A 23,296-nucleotide genomic window follows, 5' to 3' on the forward strand; every position below is an offset into this window, starting at 1 on the left:
TGCCTCACTCGTGTGGGAGGCCCAAGTATCCTCGACAGGCAAGGGCCCAAAACGTATTGAGGCGACATGGAAATTGCCTACCTCAAAACGACCTGGTTTTGTAAGTGGGGTCACCTGGGTTTTTGGCCCGATGCTCGGCAGCCACCTAGGGGAACCTACCAAACCCACACATTTCTTAAAACTAGACACCCGGGAGATTCCAGGGAGGTATGGCTTGCGTGGATCCCCCAACGTTTCCTTACCCAGAATGCCCTGCAAACCTCAAATTTAGCTGAAAAAATCACCTTTTTCACAAATGTTTGTGTGAGAAAGTTGTGGCATCACCGGGCTGACACAAATTTCCTACCACCCAGCGTTCCCCCGGGTCTCCCAATAAAAACGGTGCCTCAATCGTGTGGGAGGTCCAAGTACCCGCGACAGGCAAGGGCCCAAAACGTAATGAGGCGACATGAAAATTGCATACCTCAAAACGACCTGGTTTTGCAAGGGGGGTCACCTGGGTTTTTGGCCCGGTGCTCGGCGGCCACCTAGGGGAACCTACCAAACCCACACATTTCTGAAAACTAGACACCCGTGGGATTCCAGGGAGGTATGGCTTGCGTGGATCCCCCTACGTTTCCTTACCCAGAATGCCCTGCAAACCTCAAATTTAGCTGAAAAAATCACCTTTTTCAAACATTTTTGTGTGGGAAAGTTGTGGCATCACCGGGCTGACACAAATTTCCTACCACCCAGCGATCCCCCGGGTCTCCCGATAAAAACGGTGCATCACTCGTGTGGGAAGCCCAAGTACCCGCGACAGGCAAGGGCCCAAACCGGAATTGAGGCAACATGAAAATTGCCTACCTCAAAACGACCTGGTTTTGCAAGGGGGGTCACTTGGGTTTTTAGACCGGTGCTCGGCGGCCACCTAGGGGAACCTACCAAACCCACACATTTCTGAAAACTAGACACCCGGGGGATTCCAGTGAGGTATGGCTTGCGTGGATCCCCCAACGTTTCCTTACCCAGAATGCCCTGCAAACCTTAAATTTAGCTGAAAAAATCCCCTTTTTCAAACATTTTTGTGTGGGAAAGTTGTGGCATCACCGGGCTGACACAAATTTCCTACTACCCAGCGATCCCCCGGGTCTCCCGATAAAAACGGTGCCTCACTCGTGTGGGAAGCCCAAGTACCCGCGACAGGCAAGGGCCCAAAATGTATTGAGGCAACATGAAAATTGCCTACCTCAAAACAACCTGGTTTTGCAAGGGGGGTCACCTGGGTTTTTGGCCCGGTGCTCGGCGGCCACCTAGGGGAACCTACCAAACCCACACATTTCTGAAAACTAGACACCCATGGGATTGCAGGGAGGTATGGCTTGCGTGGATCCCCCAACGTTTCCTTACCCAGAATGCCCTGCAAACCTCAAATTTAGCTGAAAAAATCACCTTTTTCACAAATTTTTGTGTGAGAAAGTTGTGGCATCACTAGGCTGACACAAATTTCCTACCACCCAGCGTTCCCCCGGGTCTCCTGATAAAAACGGTGCCTCACTCGTGTGGGAAGCCCAAGTACCCGCGACAGGCAAGGGCCCAAAATGTATTGAGGTGACATGAAAATACCTACGTCAAAACGACCTGGTTTTGCAAGGGGGGTCACCTGGGTTTTTGGCCCGGTGCTCGGCGGCCACCTATAGGAACCTACTAAACCCACACATTTCTAAAAACTAGACACCCGGGGAATTCCAGGGAGGTATGGCTTGCATGGATCACCCAACGTTTCCTTACCCAGAATGCCCTGCAAACCTAAAATTTTGCTGAAAAAATCACCTTTTTCACAACTTTTTGTGTGAGAAAGTTGTGGCATCACCGGGCTGACACAAATTTCCTACCACCCAGCGTTCCCCCGGGTCTCCTGATAAAAACGGTGCCTCACTCGTGTGGGAAGCCCAAGTACCCGCGACAGGCAAGGGCCCAAAACATATTGAGGAGACATGAAAATTGCCTACCTCAAAACGACCTGGTTTTGCAAGGGGGGTCACCTGGGTTTTTGGCCCGGTGCTCGGCGGCCACCTAGGGGAACCTACCAAACCCACACATTTCTGAAAACTAGACACCCGGGGGATTTCAGGGAGGTATGGTTTGCTTGGATTCCCCAACGTTTCCTTGCCCAGAATGCACTGCAAACCTCAAATTTAGCTGAAAAATCACCTTTTTCACAAATTTTTGTGTGAGAAAGTTGTGGCATCACCGGCCTGACACAAATTTCCTACCACCCAGTGTTCCTCCGGGTCTCCTGATAAAAACAGTGCCTCACTCGTGTGGGAGGCCCAAGTACCTGCGACAGGTAAGGGCCAAAAACGTATTGAGGCGACATGAAAATTGCTTACTTCAAAACGACCTGGTTTTGCAGGTGGGGTCACCTGGGTTTTTTGCCCGGTGCTCGGCGGCCACCTAGGGGAACCTACCAAACCCACACATTTCTGAAAACTAGACACCCGGGGGATTCCAGGGAGGTATGGCTTGCGTGGATCCCCCAACGTTTCCTTACCCAGAATGCCCTGCAAACCTCAAATTTAGCTGAATAAAGCACCATTTTCACAAATTTTTGTGTGAGAAAGTTGAGGCATCAGCGGGCTGACACAAATTTCCTACCACCCAGCGTTCCCCCGGGTCTCCCGATAAAAACGGTGCCTCACTCGTGTGGGAAGCCCAAGTACCCGCGACAGGCAAGGGCCCAAAACGTATTGAGGAGACATAAAAATTGCCTACCTCAAAACGACCTGGTTTAGCAAGTGGGGTCACCTGGGTTTTTGGCCCAGTGCTCGGCGGCCACCTAGGGGAACCTACCAAACCCACACATTTATGAAAACTAGACACCCGGGGGATTCCAGGGAGGTATGGCTTGCGTGGATCCCCTAATGTTTCCTTACCCAGAATGCCCTGCAAACCTCAAATTTAGCTGAAAAATTCACCTTTTTCACACATTTTTGTGTGGGAAAGTTGTGGCTTCACCGGGCTGACACAAATTTCCTACCACCTAGTGTTCCCCCGGGTCTCCCGATAAAAATGGTGCCTCACTCGTGTGGGAGGCCCAAGTACCCGCGACAGGCAAGGGCCCAAAACGTATTGAGGCGACATGAAAATTGCCTACCTCAAAACGACCTGGTTTTGCAAGGGGGGTCACCTGGGTTTTTGGCCCGGTGCTCGGCGGCCACCTACAGGAACCTACTAAACCCACACATTTCTAAAAACTAGACACCAGGGGGATTCCAGGGAGGTATGGCTTGCATGGATCACCCAACGTTTCCTTACCCAGAATGCCCTGCAAACCTAAAATTTAGCTCAAAAAATCACCTTTTTCACAAATTTTTGTGTGAGAAAGTTGTGGCATCACCGGGCTGACACAAATTTCCTACCACCCAGCGTTCCCCCGGGTCTCCCGATAAAAACGGTGCCTCACTCGTGTGGGAGGCCCAAGTATCCGCGACAGGCAAGGGCCCAAAACGTATTGAGGCGACATGGAAATTGCCTACCTCAAAACGACCTGGTTTTGCAAGTGGGGTCACCTGGGTTTTTGGCCCGATGCTCGGCAGCCACCTAGGGGAACCTACCAAACCCACACATTTCTTAAAACTAGACACCCGGGAGATTCCAGGGAGGTATGGCTTGCGTGGATCCCCCAACGTTTCCTTACCCAGAATGCCCTGCAAATCTCAAATTTAGCTGAAAAAATCACCTTTTTCACAAATTTTTGTGTGAGAAAGTTGTGGCATTACCGGGCTGACACAAATTTCCTACCACCCAGCGTTCCCCCGGGTCTCCCAATAAAAACGGTGCCTCAATCGTGTGGGAGGTCCAAGTACCCGCGACAGGCAAGGGCCCAAAACGTAATCAGTCGATTTGAAAATTGCTTACCTCAAAACGACCTGGTTTTGCAAGGGGGGTCACCTGGGTTTTTGGCCCGGTGCTCGGCGGCCACCTAGGGGAACCTACCAAACCCACACATTTCTGAAAACTATACACCCATGGGATTGCAGGGAGGTATGGCTTGCGTGGATCCCCCAACGTTTCCTTACCCAGAATGCCCTGCAAACCTCAAATTTAGCTGAAAAAATCACCTTTTTCAAACATTTTTGTGTGGGAAAGTTGTGGCATCACCGGGCTGACACAAATTTCCTACCACCCACCGTTCCCCCGGGTCTCCCGATAAAAACGGTGCCTCACTTGTGTGGGAGGCCCAAGTATCCGCGACAGGCAAGGGCCCAAAACGTATTGAGGAGACATGAAAGTTGCCTACCTCAAAACGACCTGGTTTAGCAAGTGGGGTCACCTGGGTTTTTGGCCCAGTGCTCGGCGGCCACCTAGGGGAACCTACCAAACCCACACATTTATGAAAACTAGACACCCGGGGGATTCCAGGGAGGTATGGCTTGCATGGATCCCCCAATGTTTCCTTACCCAGAATGCCCTGCAAACCTCAAATTTAGCTGAAAAATTCACCTTTTTCACACATTTTTGTGTGGGAAAGTTGTGGCTTCACCGGGCTGACACAAATTTCCTACCACCTAGTGTTCCCCCGGGTCTCCCGATAAAAATGGTGCCTCACTCGTGTGGGAAGCCCAAGTACCCGCGACAGGCAAGGGCCCAAAACGTATTGAGGCGACATGAAAATTGCCTACCTCAAAACGACCTGGTTTTGCAAGGGGGGTCACCTGGGTTTTTGGCCCGGTGCTCGGCGGCCACCTACAGGAACCTACTAAACCCACACATTTCTAAAAACTAGACACCAGGGGGATTCCAGGGAGGTATGGCTTGCATGGATCACCCAACGTTTCCTTACCCAGAATGCCCTGCAAACCTAAAATTTAGCTGAAAAAATCACCTTTTTCACAAATTTTTGTGTGAGAAAGTTGTGTCATCACCGGGCTGACACAAATTTCCTACCACCCAGCGTTCCCCCGGGTCTACCGATAAAAACGGTGCCTCACTCGTGTGGGAGGCCCAAGTATCCGCGACAGGCAAGGGCCAAAAACGTATTGAGGCGACATGGAAATTGCCTACCTCAAAACGACCTGGTTTTGCAAGTGGGGTCACCTGGGTTTTTGGCCCGATGCTTGGCAGCCACCTAGGGGAACCTACCAAACCCACACATTTCTTAAAACTAGACACCCGGGAGATTCCAGGGAGGTATGGCTTGCGTGGATCCCCCAACGTTTCCTTACCCAGAATGCCCTGCAAACCTCAAATTTAGCTGAAAAAATCACCTTTTTCACAAATATTTGTGTGAGAAAGTTGTGGCATCACCGAGGTGACACAAATTTCCTACCACCCAGCGTTCCCCCGGGTCTCCCAATAAAAACGGTGCCTCAATCGTGCGGGAGGTCCAAGTACCCGCGACAGGCAAGGGCCCAAAACGTAATGAGGCGACATGAAAATTGCCTACCTCAAAACGACCTGGTTTTGCAAGGGGGGTCACCTGGGTTTTTGGCCCGGTGCTCGGCGGCCACCTAGGGGAACCTACCAAACCCACACATTTCTGAAAACTATACACCCGTGGGATTCCAGGGAGGTATGGCTTGCGTGCATCCCCCTACGTTTCCTTACCCAGAATGCCCTGCAAACCTCAAATTTAGCTGAAAAAATCACCTTTTTCAAACATTTTTGTGTGGGAAAGTTGTGGCATCACCGGGCTGACACAAATTTCCTACCACCCAGCGTTCCCCCGGGTCTCCCGATAAAAACAGTGCCTCACTCGTTTGGGAAGCCCAAGTACCCGCGACAGGCAAGGGCCCAAACCGGAATTGAGGCAACATGAAAATTGCCTACCGCAAAACGACCTGGTTTTGCAAGGGGGGTCACTTGGGTTTTTGGACCGGTGCTCGGCGGCCACCTAGGGGAACCTACCAAACCCACACATTTCTGAAAACTAGACACCTGGGGGATTCCAGGGAGGTATGGCTTGCGTGGATCCCCCAAAGTTTCCTTACCCAGAATGCCCTGTAAACCTCAAATTTAGCTGAAAAAATCACCTTTTTCAAACATTTTTGTGTGGGAAAGTTGTGGCATCACCGGGCTGACACAAATTTCCTACCACCCAGCGATCCCCCGGGTCTCCCGATAAAAACGGTGACTCACTCGTGTGGGAAGCCCAAGTACCCGCGACAGGCAAGGGCCCAAAATGTATTGAGGCAACAGGAAAATTGCCTACCTCAAAACAACCTGGTTTTGCAAGGGGGGTCACCTGGGTTTTTGGCCCGGTGCTCGGCGGCCACCTAGGGGAACCTACCAAACCCACACATTTCTGAAAACTAGACACCCATGGGATTGCAGGGAGGTATGGCTTACGTGGATCCCCCAACGTTTCCTTACCCAGAATGCCCTGCAAACCTCAAAATTAGCTGAAAAAATCACCTTTTTCACAAATTTTTGTGTGAGAAAGTTGTGGCATCACTAGGCTGACACAAATTTCCTACCACCCAGCGTTCCCCCGGGTCTCCTGATAAAAACGGTGCCTCACTCGTGTGGGAAGCCCAAGTACCCGCGACAGGCAAGGGCCCAAAACATATTGAGGAGACATGAAAATTGCCTACCTCAAAACGACCTGGTTTTGCAAGGGGGGTAACCTGGGTTTTTGTCCCAGTGCTCGGCAGCCACCTAGGGGAACCTACCAAACCCACACATTTCTGAAAACTAGACACCCGGGGGATTTCAGTGAGGTATGGCTTGCTTGGATTCCCCATCGTTTCCTTACCCAGAATGCCCTGCAAACCTCAAATTTAGCTGAAAAAATCACCTTTTTCACAAATTTTTGTGTGAGAAAGTTGTGGCATCACCGGCCTGACACAAATTTCCTACCACCCAGTGTTCCCCCGGGTCTCCCGATAAAAACAGTGCCTCACTCGTGTGGGAGGCCCAAGTACCCACGACAGGTAAGGGCCAAAAACGTATTGAGGCGACATGAAAATTGCCTACCTCAAAACGACCTGGTTTTGCAAGTGGGGTTACCTTGGATTTTGGCCCGGTGCTCGGCGGCCACCTAGGGGAACCTACCAAACCCACACATTTCTGAAAACTAGACACCCGGGGGATTCCAGGGAGGTATGGCTTGCGTGGATCCCCCAACTTTTCCTTATCCAGAATGCCCTGTAAACCTCAAATTCAAATTAAAAAATCACCTTTTTCACAAATTTTTGTGTGAGAAAGTTTTGGCATCACCGGGCTGACACAAATTTCCTACCACCCAACATTCCCTCGGGTCTCCCAATAAAAACGGTGCCTCACTCGTGTGGGAGGCCCAAGTACCCGCGACAGACAAGGGCCCAAAACGTATTGAGGCGACATGAAAATTGCCTACCTCAAAACGGCCTGGTTTTGCAACGGGGTGTCACCCGGGTTTTTGGCCTGGTGCTCGGCGGCCACCTAGAGGAACCTACCAAACCCATACATTTCTGAAAACTAGACACCCGGGGGGATTCCAGGGAGGTATGGCTTGCGTGGATCCCCCAACGTTTCCTTACCCAGAATGCCCTGCAAACCTCACATTTATCTGAAAAAATCACCTTTTTCAAACATTTTTGTGTGGGAAAGTTGTGGCATCACCGGGCTGACACAAATTTCCTACCACCCAGCGATCCCCCGGGTCTCCCGATAAAAACGGTGCCTCACTCGTGTGGGAAGCCTAAGTCCCCGTGACAGGCAAGGGCCCAAACCAGAATTGAGGCGACATGAAAATTGCCTACCTCAAAACGACCTGGTTTTGCAAGGGGGGTCACCTGGGTTTTTGGCCCTGTGCTCGACGGGCACCTAGGGGAACCTACCAAACCCACACATTTCTGAAAAATAGACACCCGGGGGATTCCAGGGAGGTATGGCTTGCGTGGATCCCCCAATGTTTCCTTACCCAGAATGCCCTGCAAACTTCAAATTTAGCTGCAAAAATCACCTTTTTCACACATTTTTGTGTGGGAAAGTTGTGGCATCACCGGGCTGAGACAAATTTCCTACCACCCAGCGTTCCCCCGGGTCTCCCGATAAAAACGGTGCCTCACTCGTGTCGGAGGCCCAAGTACCCGCGACAGGCAAGGGCCCAAAACGTATTGAGGCGACATGAAAATTGCCTACCTCAAAACAACCTGGCTTTGCAAGGGAGGTCACCTGGGTTTTTCGCCTGGTGCTCGGCGGCCACCTAGGGGAACCTAACAAACCCACACATTTCTGAAAACTAGACACCCGGGGGATTCCAGGAAAGTATGGCTTGCGTGGATCCCCCAATGTTTCCTTACCCAGAATGCCCTGAAAACTTCAAATGTAGCTGCAAAAATCACCTTTTTCACACATTTTTGTGTGGGAAAGTTGTGGCATCACCGGGCTGAGACAAATTTCCTACCACCCAGCGTTCCCCCGGGTCTCCCGATAAAAACGGTGCCTCACTCGTGTCGGAGGCCCAAGTACCGGCGACAGGCAAGGGCCCAAAACGTATTGAGGCGACATGAAAATTGCCTACCTCAAAACAACCTGGCTTTGCAAGGGAGGTCACCTGGGTTTTTCGCCTGGTGCTCGGCGGCCACCTAGGGGAACCTACCAAACCCACACCTATTGAGGAGTTGTTAGAAATGAGGGGGCTCTGGTTGACGCAGGTGCGAACCCACAACAAGCAGGGACCCTTTACTTCTTGTCAGGGCGAAGGATGACTCCCAAGAATAACCCCTGCTCACCCTCTAGGTGCGTGGCGCGAGCAGTCTAGGCTAAGTCTCAGGCGTACACGGTTAAGCAAATGCCATTACACATACAGTAAACCCCTTGCATGCACCACAAATGGACACCAATCCGATAGTATATAAAAATAAGCTTTTATGTAGTTTCAGCAGAGTTAAATACAAGGCCCAGTAACGTTGAACTGATGGGGCCACAATTCTTAGGAATACGGTAAAGTTCTCTTTGTTGTGGAAAGTTCTTTAGGCGGGCACAAGGTAACTGTAGGCCTCCGCGCACTCCGTGCGGAAGCGGCAACCGGGAAGCACACGGCAGATGACAGGGAAATCAGAACGTTGCGGACCCTGGATCCGATGCGAGCTCGTGGTTGAGGTTGTGAGTACAGTACCTTGTTTCTTGACGCGAAGGTGGGTGCGGGATTTCAGCGGCTCTTCGACAGAAGAGCGAGGCGGCGTCCGGGGCTCCCACACTTCACGAGGGGTGTCTGGTCTTCAGGCTCACGGCAAGAGCGGGGTGTTGCAGGTGGCGGGTGAACAAAGCGGGGCAGCCGGGCACGCAGATACGTCCGGGCCGTCCGAGGCTTGGAGATGCTCACAAACGCCGATTCCGGCGGGAGGGTGAAGGTGCACAGCGAGCCTCCAGCGAGCGAGGTGACAGGGGCAGCCCAGCACAGCGTAGGGGGAGCGGCTCCGATCGAGCGAGGCTCTTCCCAAGGCGGGGGCGGCTAAGCAGTCCTGGTCACGGCTCAGGGAGGGACTGCGGCACGAGGGTCACAGCTCCGGCGAGGGAAAGGACACCACAGTCCAGCAGCAGGCGAGTGAAGATCAGGTAGAGCCCAATGGTCCTGGGGCTCAGTTCAAGGGGCAAGCTCGGTTCCAAGCCCTTGGAGATCGTTTTGGAAAAGCACAAGTCTTGAAAGTAAAACTAAAGCAAAGTCTTCAGCAACAGTTTCTCTTCTCCCCTTTGGCAGCAAGGTCACCACTGCAGGCCAATCCCCCAGGATAGGGACAGTCTTCCTCCTACAGCTTTCCCGGTGCCTCCTCCTCAGGCAGAGATTCTTCTTGGTCAAAAGCGGATCTAGTTTCTTAGGAGCAGGGCTCCTCCATTTATACCACAAATATTTTGTTCTCCCAGGCCAGGGGGGCCCTTGCCTAGTTCAGTCCGGTTTCTGAGCACTTTGTTTACGTGATGCAGGCTTCTTCTTTCAGAGTGCAGGGCAGAGTCATCTGACGCTCCACAGGGGGTGGAGCCGGCATCGAGGTAGCAGAGCACTGTCCTATTCAGAGCCTAGGAGCACTCCTCCCACCCATCTACCTGTCGATCGTCCTATTCATACCAGGCTACCTAGCCCTGCCCATCTGGGTTCCCCCAGCCCTGTCACTCACACCAGCCAGACATCAGATACACATCACGCAGAGGCGGCTGAAATGGTTAGGCAAGCAAAGGCCAACTTTCTAAAAGTGACATTTGCAAACCCGGAATATTAAAATAAACCTTGCGAAAAGATGTACCCTATCATTCCGAGTTCAGGCATACTAAACTCGATCTCCTACCATGTTCCCTGGGTCGGTTAGGATCATAGGGTGTAATAATCCAGGCCGCCCATACTGGCCTATGAGAACAGGGTAGCCTTACAGTAGTGAACAAAAAAATGGCGGTCATTCACTACCAGGACATGCCATGCATCTAGGCTTGTCCTACCTCAGGCTCACAATGCACCCTGCCCGTGGGCCTACCAGAGGGGTGACTAACATGCAGCTAAGGGAAGGTTTCAGGGACCGGCAAGTGTGGGCACTTGTCGGTCGGCGCGTCAGTACCAGACTGCACGCAGGTTCCGCGATGGCAGACCTTAGACGTATTTTACCGGCCGCTTCTGTGGGTGGCACAACCCGTGCTGCAAGTCCACCAGCGGCGTTTGCCTTTACATGCCCTGGCGCTCCTGGCGCACTTTACTGGGGTCTGATAGTAAATCAAACAATCCAATCATGGAATCCAACCAACATATACAATTTACAAAGGGAGCACTCGCACCGCGACACTGGTTGGCAGTGGCACAGCGCGCTGAGCGGCCAACACCATAAAATCACATGAGGCACAGCGACAAAAAGAGGGAGGGAGACTCACGCCAAGGTGCCAGGTCTAACAGGAGTCATCAAAATTACCTATCACAAAACAACCTGGTTTTGCAAGGGGGGTCGACTGGGTTTCTGGCCCGGTGCTCGGCGTCCACCTAGGGGAACCTACCAAACCCACACATTTCTGAAAACTAGACACCCGGGGAATTTCAGGTTGGTATGGCTTGCGTGGATACCCCGACGTTTCCTTACCCAGAATGCCCTGCAAACCTCAAATTTAGCTGAAAAAATCACCTTTTTCACACATTTTTGTGAGGGAAAGTTGTGGCATCACCGGGCTGACACAAATTTCCTACCACCCAGCGTTCCCCCAGTTTGGTAGGTTCCCCTAGGTGGCCGCCGAGCACCGGGCCAGAAACCCAGTCGACCCCCCTTGCAAAACCAGGTTGTTTTGTGATAGGTAATTTTGATGACTCCTCAATAGGTTTTGGGCCCTTGCCTGACGCGGGCACTAGGCCTACCCACGCAAGTGAGGTACCATTTTTCTCTGAAGACTTTGGGGGATGCAGCAGGGTGGGTGGAATTATGTGGACCCACGCAGATTCCAGAACTTTCCACCACAGTAATGTTAGGAAAATGTGTTATTTTGGACACATTTTTAGGTTTGCAATGGATTCTGGGTAACAGAACCTGTTGAGAGCCAGCGAAGTCACCCCATCCAGTATTCCCCTCGGTGTCTAGTTGAAAAACATGTACAGGTTTGCTAGGTTTGCCTACGTGCCAACTGCGCTAGGGCCCAAAATCCACAGGTATGCACATTGCTAAAAAAAATCGGAGCCCAGTGGGCTTTCTGCCGCCCTGGGGGGGATTCGGGGAAGGGGGCTTCATCCTGATATGCCCCTAAAGGGGCAGAAAGACTGTGGCTATTTTTTGTGGGAGTGTGGGCATTGGTATGACCATTTTGGGCAGCCCCCACCCCCACGCATAAAAAAAGCCTGCGTACTCGCTGGCGCCTAGTGGGCTTTCTGCCCCCCCCAGGGGGCAGATCAGGGGCCACTGCCACCATCTGCCCTCCCGGGGGGGCAGAAAGACTGTAATTTCTCTGGGGGTGGGGTGGGGTATTGTCATGCCCATTTTGGGGAGCCCCTACCCCTACACTAATAAAACAAAAAAATGCATGGTTTCTAGTGGGCATTCTGCGCCCCCAGGCGGGGTCAGATTGGGGGCTACAGCTGCCATCTGCCTCCTGGGGGGCAGAAAGACTGTCATTTTTGTGGGGGGTAGGGTGGGGGCATTGGCGTGCCCGTTTCGGGCAGCCCACACCCTAAAAACAATTGTGCAAAAAAAATCCCTGGTGTTTAGTGGGCTTTCTGCCCCCCCCAAAGGGGCAGATTAGGGGCCAATGCCCCATCTGCCCCCTGGAGGGGGCAGAAAGACTGTAAAAATTGGGGGGTGGGGTGGGGGTATGGGCCTGCCCGTTTTGGACAGCCCCCACCCCTATTTTTATTTTTTGTAAAATCCCCTGGTGTCTAGTGGTCTTTTTGTCCCCCCGAGGGGCAGATTGGGGGTCAATGCCCCATCTGCCCCCCAGGGGGGGCAGAAAGACTGTAATGGTGGCGGGTGGGTGGGGGCATTGGCGTGCCCGTTTCGGGCAGCCGCCACCCTAAAACAAACTGAAAACAAATCCCTGGTGTATAGTGGGCTTTCTGCCCCCCCGAAGGGGCATATTAGGGGCCAATGCCCCATCTGCCCCCCGGGGGGGGCAGAAAGACTGTGATAATTGGGGGGTGGGGTGGGGGCATGGGTCTGCCCGTTTTGGGCAGCCCCCACCCCTATTTTTATTTTTTTTAAAATTCCCTGGTGTTTAGTGGGCTTTTTGCCCCCCCGGGGGGGCAGATTGGGGTCCGATGCCCCATCTGCCCCCCAGGGGGGGCAGAAAGGCTGTAATGGTGGCGGGTGGATGGGGGTATTGGCATGCCCGTTGCGGGCAGCCCCCACCCTAAAAGAAACCTAAAAACTAATCCCTGGTGTTTGGTGGGCTTTCTGCGCCCCCGAAGGGGCAGATTAGGGGCCAATGCCCCATCTGCCCCCCGGGGGGCAGAAAGACTGTAGTAATTGAGGGGGGCATGGGCCTGCCCATTTTGGGCAGCCCCCACCCCTATTTTATTTTTTTATTCCCTGGTGTCTAGTGGGCTTTTTACCTCCCCGGGGGCAGATTGGGGGCTAATGCCCCCATATGCCCCACAGGGGGGGCAAAAAGACTAAATGTGCCAACATCAGTTGGGGGGAGCAAAGGCCCTTGCCCAAGGAGCCGCTCCCCCTCCCTGATATCTAGTGGGTAGATCCCTGCTTGGGGATCGCCCTCCTGTGGCGATCCTCAAGCAGGGATCCACTGGGGAGGGGTACCATTGGATTCTCACCTTTCCAAAGATACCTCTCCCGTCTTTCTACGTGCCCCTGAGCACGCAGAAAGTGAAACTGAAATGAGCCTCTTGGCTCATTTCAGTTTCACTTTCACTGTAATGACGTCGGCGCGATGTGCGCGCCAATCGTCATTACAGTGAAAGTGGGGGGGGGGCCTCGGGAGCTGGGGAAGCTCTTCCCCAGCTCACGAGGCTATTTTCACTAAAAGGGAATCCCTCATGACGAGCTGGACTCGTCATGGGCACAGCGCGACTGTGCTCCATGACAAGTCCAGCTCGTCATGAGCACACAAGGGGTTAATAGTACTTCCGTGAGTCATTGAACTGACGAGCTCGTGGATGAAGCAACCGCATGCCTGTGAGAGGTACCTAACCTGAGAAAGATGTAGGCAGCCTACTCAGCAAACCACACATTTGAAAGACTGTAATCTCTAATGATGACGGTTAAAGAACCAGAACCACGTGTCTAGAGATCAGCAATATCTGCACCAACTGTGGCGAACCACTCAAACACTCTTGAAGCAAGCAAGTAACCGAAACTGCATTTACCACAATGCCAGGGGCGAACCTTGCTGGGAGGTGAAGCGGTGTGCTCCCACCCCTGTTCCTGCTTAATAGTACTCTTGTGAGTCATTGAGCTGACGAGCTCGTGGATGAAGCACCCGCATGCCTGTGAGAGGTACCTGACCTGAGAAAGAAGTTGGCAGCCTACTCAGCAAACCTCAAATTTGAAAGACTGTAATCTCTACTGTTGATGGTTAAAGAACCAGACACACTTGTCAAGAGATCAGCACTATCTGCGCCAACTGTGGCAAAACACTCGAACACTCTTGAAGCAAGCAAGTAACTGAAACTGCATTTTTCACAATACCAGGGGCGAACCTTGAGGGAGGTGAAGCGGTGTGCTCCCACCCCTGTTCCTGCTTAATAGTACTCCCATGAGTCATTGAGCTGTCGAGCTCGTTTATGAAGCACCCGCATGCGTGTGAGAGGTTCCTGACCTGAGAAAGATGTTGGCAGCCTACTGAGCAAACCCCACATTTGAAAGACTGTAATATCTACTGATGACGGTTAAAGAACCAGAAACACGTGTCTAGAGATCAGCACTATCTGCGCCAACTGCGGCGATATACCCGAACACTCTTGAAGCAAGCAAGTAACCGAAACAGCATTTACCACAATGCCAGGGACAAACCTTGCTGGGAGGTGAAGCGGTGTGCTCCCACAACTGTTCCTGTTTAATAGTACTCCCATGAGTCATTGAGCTGTCGAGCTCGTTTATGAAGCACCCGCATGCGTGTGAGAGGTTCCTGACCTGAGAAAGATGTTGGCAGCCTACTAAGCAAACCCCACATTTGAAAGACTGTAATATCTACTGATGACGGTTAAAGAACCAGAAACACGTGTCTAGAGATCAGCACTATCTGCGCCAACTGCGGCGATACACTCGAACACTCTTGAGGCAAGCAAGTAACCGAAACAGCATTTACCACAATGCCAGGGACAAACCTTGCTGGGAGGTGAAACGATGTGCTTCCATCCCTGTTCCTGTTTAATAGTACTCCAGTGAGTCATTGAACTGACAAGCTCGTGGATGAAGCACCCGCATGCCTGTGAGAGGTACCTGACGTGAGAAAGATGTTGGCAGCCTACTCAGCAATCCTCAAATTTCAAAGACTGTAATCTCAAGTGATGACGGTTAAAGAAACAGAAACACTTGTCTAGAGATCAGCACTATCTGCACCAACTGTGGCGAATTGCTGGAACACTCTTGAAGCAAGCAAGTAACCAAAACTACATTTACCACAATGCCAGAGGCGAACCTTGCTGGGAGGTGAAGCGGTGTGCTCCCACTCCTGTTCCTGTTTAATAGTACTCTTGTGAGTCATTGAGCTGACGAGCTCGTGGATGAAGCACCTGCATGCCTATGAGAGTTACCAGACCTGAGAAAGATGTTGGCAGCCTACTCAGCAAACCCCAAATTTGAAAGACTGTAATCTCTACTGATGACGGTTAAAGAACCAGACACACTTGTCTAGATATCAGCATTATCTGTGCCAACTGTGGCAAAACACTCGAACACTCTCGAAGCAAGCAAGTAACTGAAACTGCATTTTCCACAATACCATGGGCGAACCTTGCTGGGAGGTGAAGCGGTGTGCTCCCACCCCTGTTCCTGCTTAATAGTACTTCCGTGAGTCATTGAGCTGACGATCTCGTGGATGAAGCACCCGCATGCCTGTGAGAGGTACCTAACCTGAGAAAGATGTTGGCAGCCTACTCAGCAAACCACACATTTGAAAGACTGTAATCTCTACTGATGACGGTTAAAGAACCAGAAACACGTGTCTAGAGAGCAGCACGATCTGCGCCAACTGTGGCGAAACTCTCAAACACTCTTGAAGAAAGCAAGTAACTGAAACTGCATTTACCACAATGCAAGGGGCGAACCTTGCTGGGAGGTGAAGCGGTGTGCTCCCACCCCTGTTCCTGCTTAATAGTACTCCCATGAGTCATTGAGCTGAAGAGCTCGTGGATGAAGCACCCGCATGCCTGTGAGAGGTACCTAACCTGAGAAAGATGTTGGCAGCCTACTCAGCAAACCACACATTTGAAAGACTGTAATCTCTACTGATGACCAGAACCACGTGTCTAGAGATCAGCAATATCTGCACCAACTGTGGCGAAACACTCAAACACTCTTGAAGCAAGCAAGTAACCGAAACTGCATTTACCACAATGCCAGGGGTGAACCTTGCGGGGTGATGAAGCGGTATGCTCCCACCCCTGTTCCTGCTTAAAAGTACTCCCGTGAGTCATTGAGCTGACGAGCTTGTGGATGAAGCACCCGCATGCCTGTGAGAGGTACCTGACCGGAGAAAGATGTTGACAGCCTACTCAGCAAACCTCAAATCTGAAAGACTGTAATCTCTACTGTTGATGATAAAGAACCAGACATACTTGTCAAGAGATCAGCACTATCTGCGCCAACTGTGGCAAAACCCTCGAACACTCTTGAAGCAAGGAAGTAACTGAAACTGCATTTTCCACAATACCAGGGGCGAACCTTGCTGGGGGGTGAAGCGGTGTGCTCCCACCCCTGTTCCTGCTTAATAGTACTCCTGTGAGTCATTGAGCTGACGAGCTCGTGGATGAAGCACCCGCATGCCTGTGAGAAGTAGCTGACCTGAGAAAGATGTTGGCAGCCTACTCAGCAAACCCCCATTTTCAAAGACTGTAATCTCAACTGATGACGGTTAAAGAACCAGAAACACGTGTCTAGAGATCAGCACTATCTGGGCCAACTGTGGCGAAACACTTGAACACTCTTGAAGCAAGCAAGGAACTGAAACTGCATTTACCACAATCCCAGGGGCGAATCTTGCTGGGAGGTGAAGCGGTGTGCTCTCACAACTGTTCCTGTTTAATAGTACTCCCATGAGTCATTGAGCTGTCGAGCTCGTTTATGACGCACCCGCATGCGTGTGAGAGGTTCCTGACCTGAGAAAGATGTTGGCAGCCTACTAAGCAAACCCCACATTTGAAAGACTGTAATATCTACTGATGACGGTTAAAGAACCAGAAACACGTGTCTAGAGATCAGCACTATCTGCGCCAACTGCGGCGATACACTCGAACACTCTTGAAGCAAGCAAGTAACCGAAACAGCATTTACCACAATGCCAGGGACAAACCTTGCTGGGAGGTGAAACGATGTGCTTCCATCCCTGTCCCTGTTTAATAGTACTCCAGTGAGTCATTGAACTGACAAGCTCGTGGATAAAGCACCCGCATGCCTGTGAGAGGTACCTGACGTGAGTAAGATGTTGGCAGCCTACTCAGCAATCCTCAAATTTCAAAGACTGTAATCTCAAGTGATGACGGTTAAAGAAACAGAAACACTTGTCTAGAGATCAGCACTATCTGCACCAACTGTGACGAAATGCTGGAACACTCTTGAAGCAAGCAAGTAACCAAAACTACATTTACCACAATGCCAGGGGCGAACCTTGCTGGGAGGTGAAGCGGTGTGCTCCCACTCCTGTTCCTGTTTAATAGTACTCTTGTGAGTCATTGAGCTGACGAGCTCGTGGATGAAGCACCTGCATGCCTATGAGAGTTACCAGACCTGAGAAAGATGTTGGCAGCCTACTCAGCAAACCCCAAATTTGAAAGACTGTAATCTCTACTGATGACGGTTAAAGAACCAGACACACTTGTCTAGATATCAGCATTATCTGTGCCAACTGTGGCAAAACACTCGAACACTCTCGAAGCAAGCAAGTAACTGAAACTGCATTTTCCACAATACCATGGGCGAACCTTGCTGGGAGGTGAAGCGGTGTGCTCCCACCCCTGTTCCTGCTTAATAGTACTTCCGTGAGTCATTGAGCTGACGAGCTCGTGGATGAAGCACCCGCATGCCTGTGAGAGGTACCTAACCTGAGAAAGATGTTGGCAGCCTACTCAGCAAACCACACATTTGAAAGACTGTAATCTCTACTGATGACGGTTAAAGAACCAGAAACACGTGTCTAGAGAGCAGCACGATCTGCGCCAACTGTGGCGAAACTCTCAAACACTCTTGAAGAAAGCAAGTAACTGAAACTGCATTTACCACAATGCAAGGGGCGAACCTTGCTGGGAGGTGAAGCGGTGTGCTCCCACCCCTGTTCCTGCTTAATAGTACTCCCATGAGTCATTGAGCTGAAGAGCTCGTGGATGAAGCACCCGCATGCCTCTGAGAGGTCACTAACCTGAGAAAGATGTTGGCAGCCTACTCAGCAAACCACACATTTGAAAGACTGTAATCTCTACTGATGACCAGAACCACGTGTCTAGAGATCAGCAATATCTGCACCAACTGTGGCGAAACACTCAAACACTCTTGAAGCAAGCAAGTAACCGAAACTGCATTTACCACAATGCCAGGGGTGAACCTTGCCGGGTGATGAAGCGGTATGCTCCCACCCCTGTTCCTGCTTAAAAGTACTCCCGTGAGTCATTGAGCTGACGAGCTTGTGGATGAAGCACCCGCATGCCTGTGAGAGGTACCTGACCTGAGAAAGAAGTTGGCAGCCTACTCAGCAAACCTCATATTTGAAAGACTGTAATCTCTACTGTTGATGGATAAAGAACCAGACACACTTGTCAAGAGATCAGCACTATCTGCGCCAACTGTGGCAAAACACTCGAACACTCTTGAAGCAAGCAAGTAACTGAAACTGCATTTTCCACAATATCAGGGGCGAACCTTGCTGGGAGGTGAAGCGGTGTGCTCCCACCCCTGTTCCTGCTTAATAGTACTCCTGTGAGTCATTGAGCTGACGAGCTCGTGGATGAAGCACCCGCATGCCTTCGAGAAGTAGCTGACCTGAGAAAGATGTTGGCACCCTACTCAGCAAACCCCCATTTTCAAAGACTGTAATCTCAACTGATGACGGTTAAAGAACCAGAAACACGTGTCTAGAGATCAGCACTATCTGGGGCAACCGTGGCGAAACACTTGAACACTCTTGAAGCAAGCAAGGAACTGAAACTGCATTTACCACAATCCTAGGGGCGAATCTTGCTGGGAGGTGAAGCGATGTGCTCTCACAACTGTTCCTGTTTAATAGTACTCCCATGAGTCATTGAGCTGTCGAGCTCGTTTATGATGCACCCGCATGCGTGTGAGAGGTTCCTGACCTGAGAAAGATGTTGGCAGCCTAATAAGCAAACCCCACTTTTGAAAGACTGTAATATCTACTGATGACGGTTAAAGAACCAGAAACACGTGTCTAGAGATCAGCACTATCTGCGCCAACTGCGGCGAAACACTTGAACACTCTTGAAGCAAGCAAGTAACCGAAACAGCATTTGCCACAATGCCAGGGACAAACCTTGCTGGGAGGTGAAACGGTGTGCTCCCACCCCTGTTCCTGTTTAATAGTACTCCAGTGAGTCATTGAAATGACAAGCTCGTGGATAAAGCACCCGCATGCCTGTGAGAGGTAGCTGACCTGAGAAAGATGTTGGCAGCATACTCAGCAAACCCCCATTTTCAAAGACTGTAATCTCAACTGATGACGGTTAAAGAACCAGAAACACGTGTCTAGAGATCAGCACTATCTGCGCCAACTGCGGCGTTACACTCAAACACTCTTGAAGCAAGCAAGAAACCGAAACAGCATTTACCACAATGCCAGGGACAAACCTTGCTAGGAGGTGAAACGGTGTGCTCCCACCCCTGTTCCTGTTTAATAGTACTCCAGTGAGTCATTGAACTGACAAGCTCGTGGATGAAGAACCCGCAAGCCTGTGAGAGGTACCTGACCTGAGAAAGATGTTGGCAGCCTACTCAGCAATCCTCAAATTTCAAAGACAGTAATCTCAAGTGATGACGGTTAAAGAAACAGAAACACTTCTCTAGAGATCAGCACTATCTGCACCAACTGTGGCGAAACACTCGAACACTCTTGAAGCAAGCAAGTAACCAAAACTACATTTACCACAATGCCAGGGGCGAACCTTGCTGGGAGGTGAAGCGGTGTGCTCCCAACCCTGTTCCTGTTTAATACTTCTCTTGTGAGTCATTGAGCTGACGAGCTCGTGGATGAAGCACCTGCATGCCTATGAGAGTTACCAGACCTGAGAAAGATGTTGGCAGCCTGCTCAGCAAACCCCAAATTTGAAAGACTGTAATCTCTACTGATGACGGTTAAAGAACCAGACACACTTGTCTAGATATCAGCACTATCTGCGCCAACTGTGGCAAAACACTCGAACACTCTTGAAGCAAGCTAGTAACTGAAACTGCATTTTCCACAATACCAGGTGCGAACCTTGCTGGGAGGTGAAGTGGTGTGCTCCCACCCCTGTTCCTGCATAATAGTACTCCCGTGAGTCATTGAGCTGACGAGCTCGTGTATGACGCACCCGCATGCGTATGAGGGGTTCCTGACCTGAGAAAGATGTTGGCAGCCTACTAAGCAAACCCCACATTTGAAAGACTGTAATATCTACTGATGACGGTTAAAGAACCAGGAGCACGTGTCTAGAGATCAGCACTATCTGCGCCAACTGTGGCGAAACTCTCGAACACTCTTGAAGAAAGCAAGTAACTGAAACTGCATTTACCACAATGCCAGGGTCGAACCTTGCTGGGAGGTGAAGCGGTGTGCTCCCACCCCTGTTCCTGCTTAATAGTACTCCCGTGAGTCATTGAGCTGACGAGCTCGTGGATGAAGCACACGCATGCCTGTGAGAGGTACCTAACCTGAGAAAGATGTTGGCAGCCTACTCAGCAAACCACTCATTTGAAAGACTGTAATCTCTACTGATGACAGTTAAAGAACCAGAAACACGTGTCTAGAGATCAGCACGAAGTGCGCCAACTGTGGCAAAACTCTCGATCACTCTTGAAGAAAATAATTAACTGAAACTGCATTTACCACAATGCCAGGGGTGAACCTTGCTGGGTGGTGAAGCGGTATGCTCCCACCCCTGTTCCTGCTTAATACTGCTCCCGTGAGTCATTGAGCTGACGAGCTTGTGGATGAAGCACCCGCATGCCTGTGAGAGGTACCTGACCGGAGAAAGATGTTGGCAGCCTACTCAGCAAACCTCAAATTTGAAAGACTGTAATCTCTACTGTTGATGGTTAAAGAACCAGACACACTTGTCAAGAGATCAGCACTATCTGCACCAACTGTGGCAAAACACTCGAACACTCTTGAAACAAGCAAGTAACTGAAACTGCATTTTCCACAATACCAGGGGAAAACTTTGCTGGGAGGTGAAGCGGTGTGCTCCCACCCCTGTTCCTGCTTAATAGTACTCCTGTGAGTCATTGAGCTGACGAGCTCGTGGATAAAGCACCCGCATGCCTGTGAGAAGTAGCTGACCTGAGAAAGATGTTGACAGCCTACTCAGCAAACCCCCATTTTCAAAGACTGTAATCTCAACTGATGACGGTTAAAGAACCAGAAACACGTGTCTAGAGATCAGCACTATCTGGGCCAACTGTGGCGAAACACTTGAACACTCTTTAAGCAAGCAAGGAACTGAAACTGCATTTACCACAATCCCAGGGGCGAATCTTGCTGGGAGGCGAAGCGGTGTGCTCCCACAACTGTTCCTGTTTAATAGTACTCCCATGAGTCATTGAGCTGTCAAGCTCGTTTATGATGCACCCGCATGCTTGTGAGAGGTTCCTGACCTGAGAAATATGTTGGAAGTCTACTAAGCAAACCCCACATTTGAAAGACTGTAATATCTACTGATGACGGTTAAAGAACCAGAAACACGTGTCTATAGATCAGTACTATCTGCGCAAACTGCGGCGATACACTCGAACACTGTTGAAGCAAGCAAGTAACCGAAACAGCATTTACCACAATGCCAGGGACAAACCTTGCTGGGAGGTGAAGCGGTGTGCTCCCACCCCTGTTCCTGTTTAATAGTACTCCAGTGAGTCATTGAACTGACACGCTCGTGGATGAAGCACCCGCATGCCTGTGAGAGGTACCTGACCTGAGAAAGATGTTAGCAGCCTACTCAGCAATCCTCAAATTTCAAAGACTGTAATCTCAAGTGATGACGGTTAAAGAAACAGAAACACTTGTCTAGAGATCAGCACTATCTGCACCAACTGTGGCGAAACACTTGAACACTCTTGAAGCAAGCAAGTAACCAAAACTACATTTACCACAATTCCAGGGGCGAACCTTGCTGGTAGGTGAATCGGTGTGCTCCCACCCCTGTTCCTGTTTAATAGTACTCTTGTGAGTCATTGAGCTGACGAGCTCGTGGATGAAGCACCTGCATGCCTATGAGAGTTACCAGACCTGAGAAAGATGTTGGCAGCCTACTCAGCAAACCCCAAATTTGAAAGACTGTAATCTCTACTGATGACGGTTAAAGAACCAGACGCACTTGTCTAGATATCAGCACTATCTGCGCCAATTGCGGCAAAACACTCAAACACTCTCGAAGCAAGCAAGTAACTGAAACTGCATTTTCCACAATACCAGGGGCGAACCTTGCTGGGAGGTGAAGCGGTGTCCTCCCACCCCTGTTCCTGCTTAATAGTACTCCCGTGAGTCATTGAGCTGACGAGCTCGTGGATGAAGCACCTGCATGCCTGTGAGAGGTAGCTGACCTGAGAAAGATGTTGTCAGCCTACTCAGCAAACCCCCATTTTCAAAGACTGTAATCTCAACTGATGACGGTTAAAGTACCAGAAACACGTGTCTAGAGATCAGCACTATCTGGGCCAACTGTGGCGAAACACTTGAACACTCTTGAAGCAAGCAAGGAACTGAAACTACATTTACCACAATGCCAGGGGCGAACCTTGCTGGGAGGTGAAGTGGTGTGCTCCCACAACTGTTCCTGTTTAATAGTACTCCCATGAGTCATTGAGCTGTCGAGCTCGTTTATGATGCACCCGCATGCGTGTGAGAGGTTCCTGACCTGAGAAAGATGTTGGCAGCCTACTAAGCAAACCCCACATTTGAAAGACTGTAATATCTACTGATGACGGTTAAAGAACCAGAAACACGTGTCTAGAGATCAGCACTATCTGCGCCAACTGCGGCGATACACTCGAACACTCTTGAAGCAAGCAAGTAACCGAAACAGCATTTACCACAATGCCAGGGACAAACCTTGCTGGGAGGTGAAACGGTGTGCTCCCACCCCTGTTCCTGTTTAATAGTACTCCAGTGAGTCATTGAATGGACAAGCTCGTGGATGAAACACCCGCAAGCCTGTGAGAGTTACCTGACCTGAGAAAGATGTTGGCAGCCTACTCAGCAATCCTCAAATTTCAAAGACTGTAATCTCAAGTGATGACGGTTAAAGAAACAGAAACACTTGTCTAGAGATCAGCACTATCTGCACCAACTGTGGCGAAACACTCGAACACTCTTGAAGCAAGCAAGTAACCAAAACTACATTTACCACAATGCCAGGGGCGAACCTTGCTGGGAGGTGAAGCAGTGTGCTCCCACCACTGTTCCTGTTTAATAGTACTCTTGTGAGTCATTGAGCTGACGAGCTCGTGGATGAAGCACCTGCATGCCTATGAGAGTTACCAGACCTGAGAAAGATGTTGGC

This window comes from Triturus cristatus, chromosome 8 (assembly GCF_964204655.1).
Source record: "Triturus cristatus chromosome 8, aTriCri1.1, whole genome shotgun sequence".
NCBI lineage: Eukaryota > Metazoa > Chordata > Amphibia > Caudata > Salamandridae > Triturus > Triturus cristatus.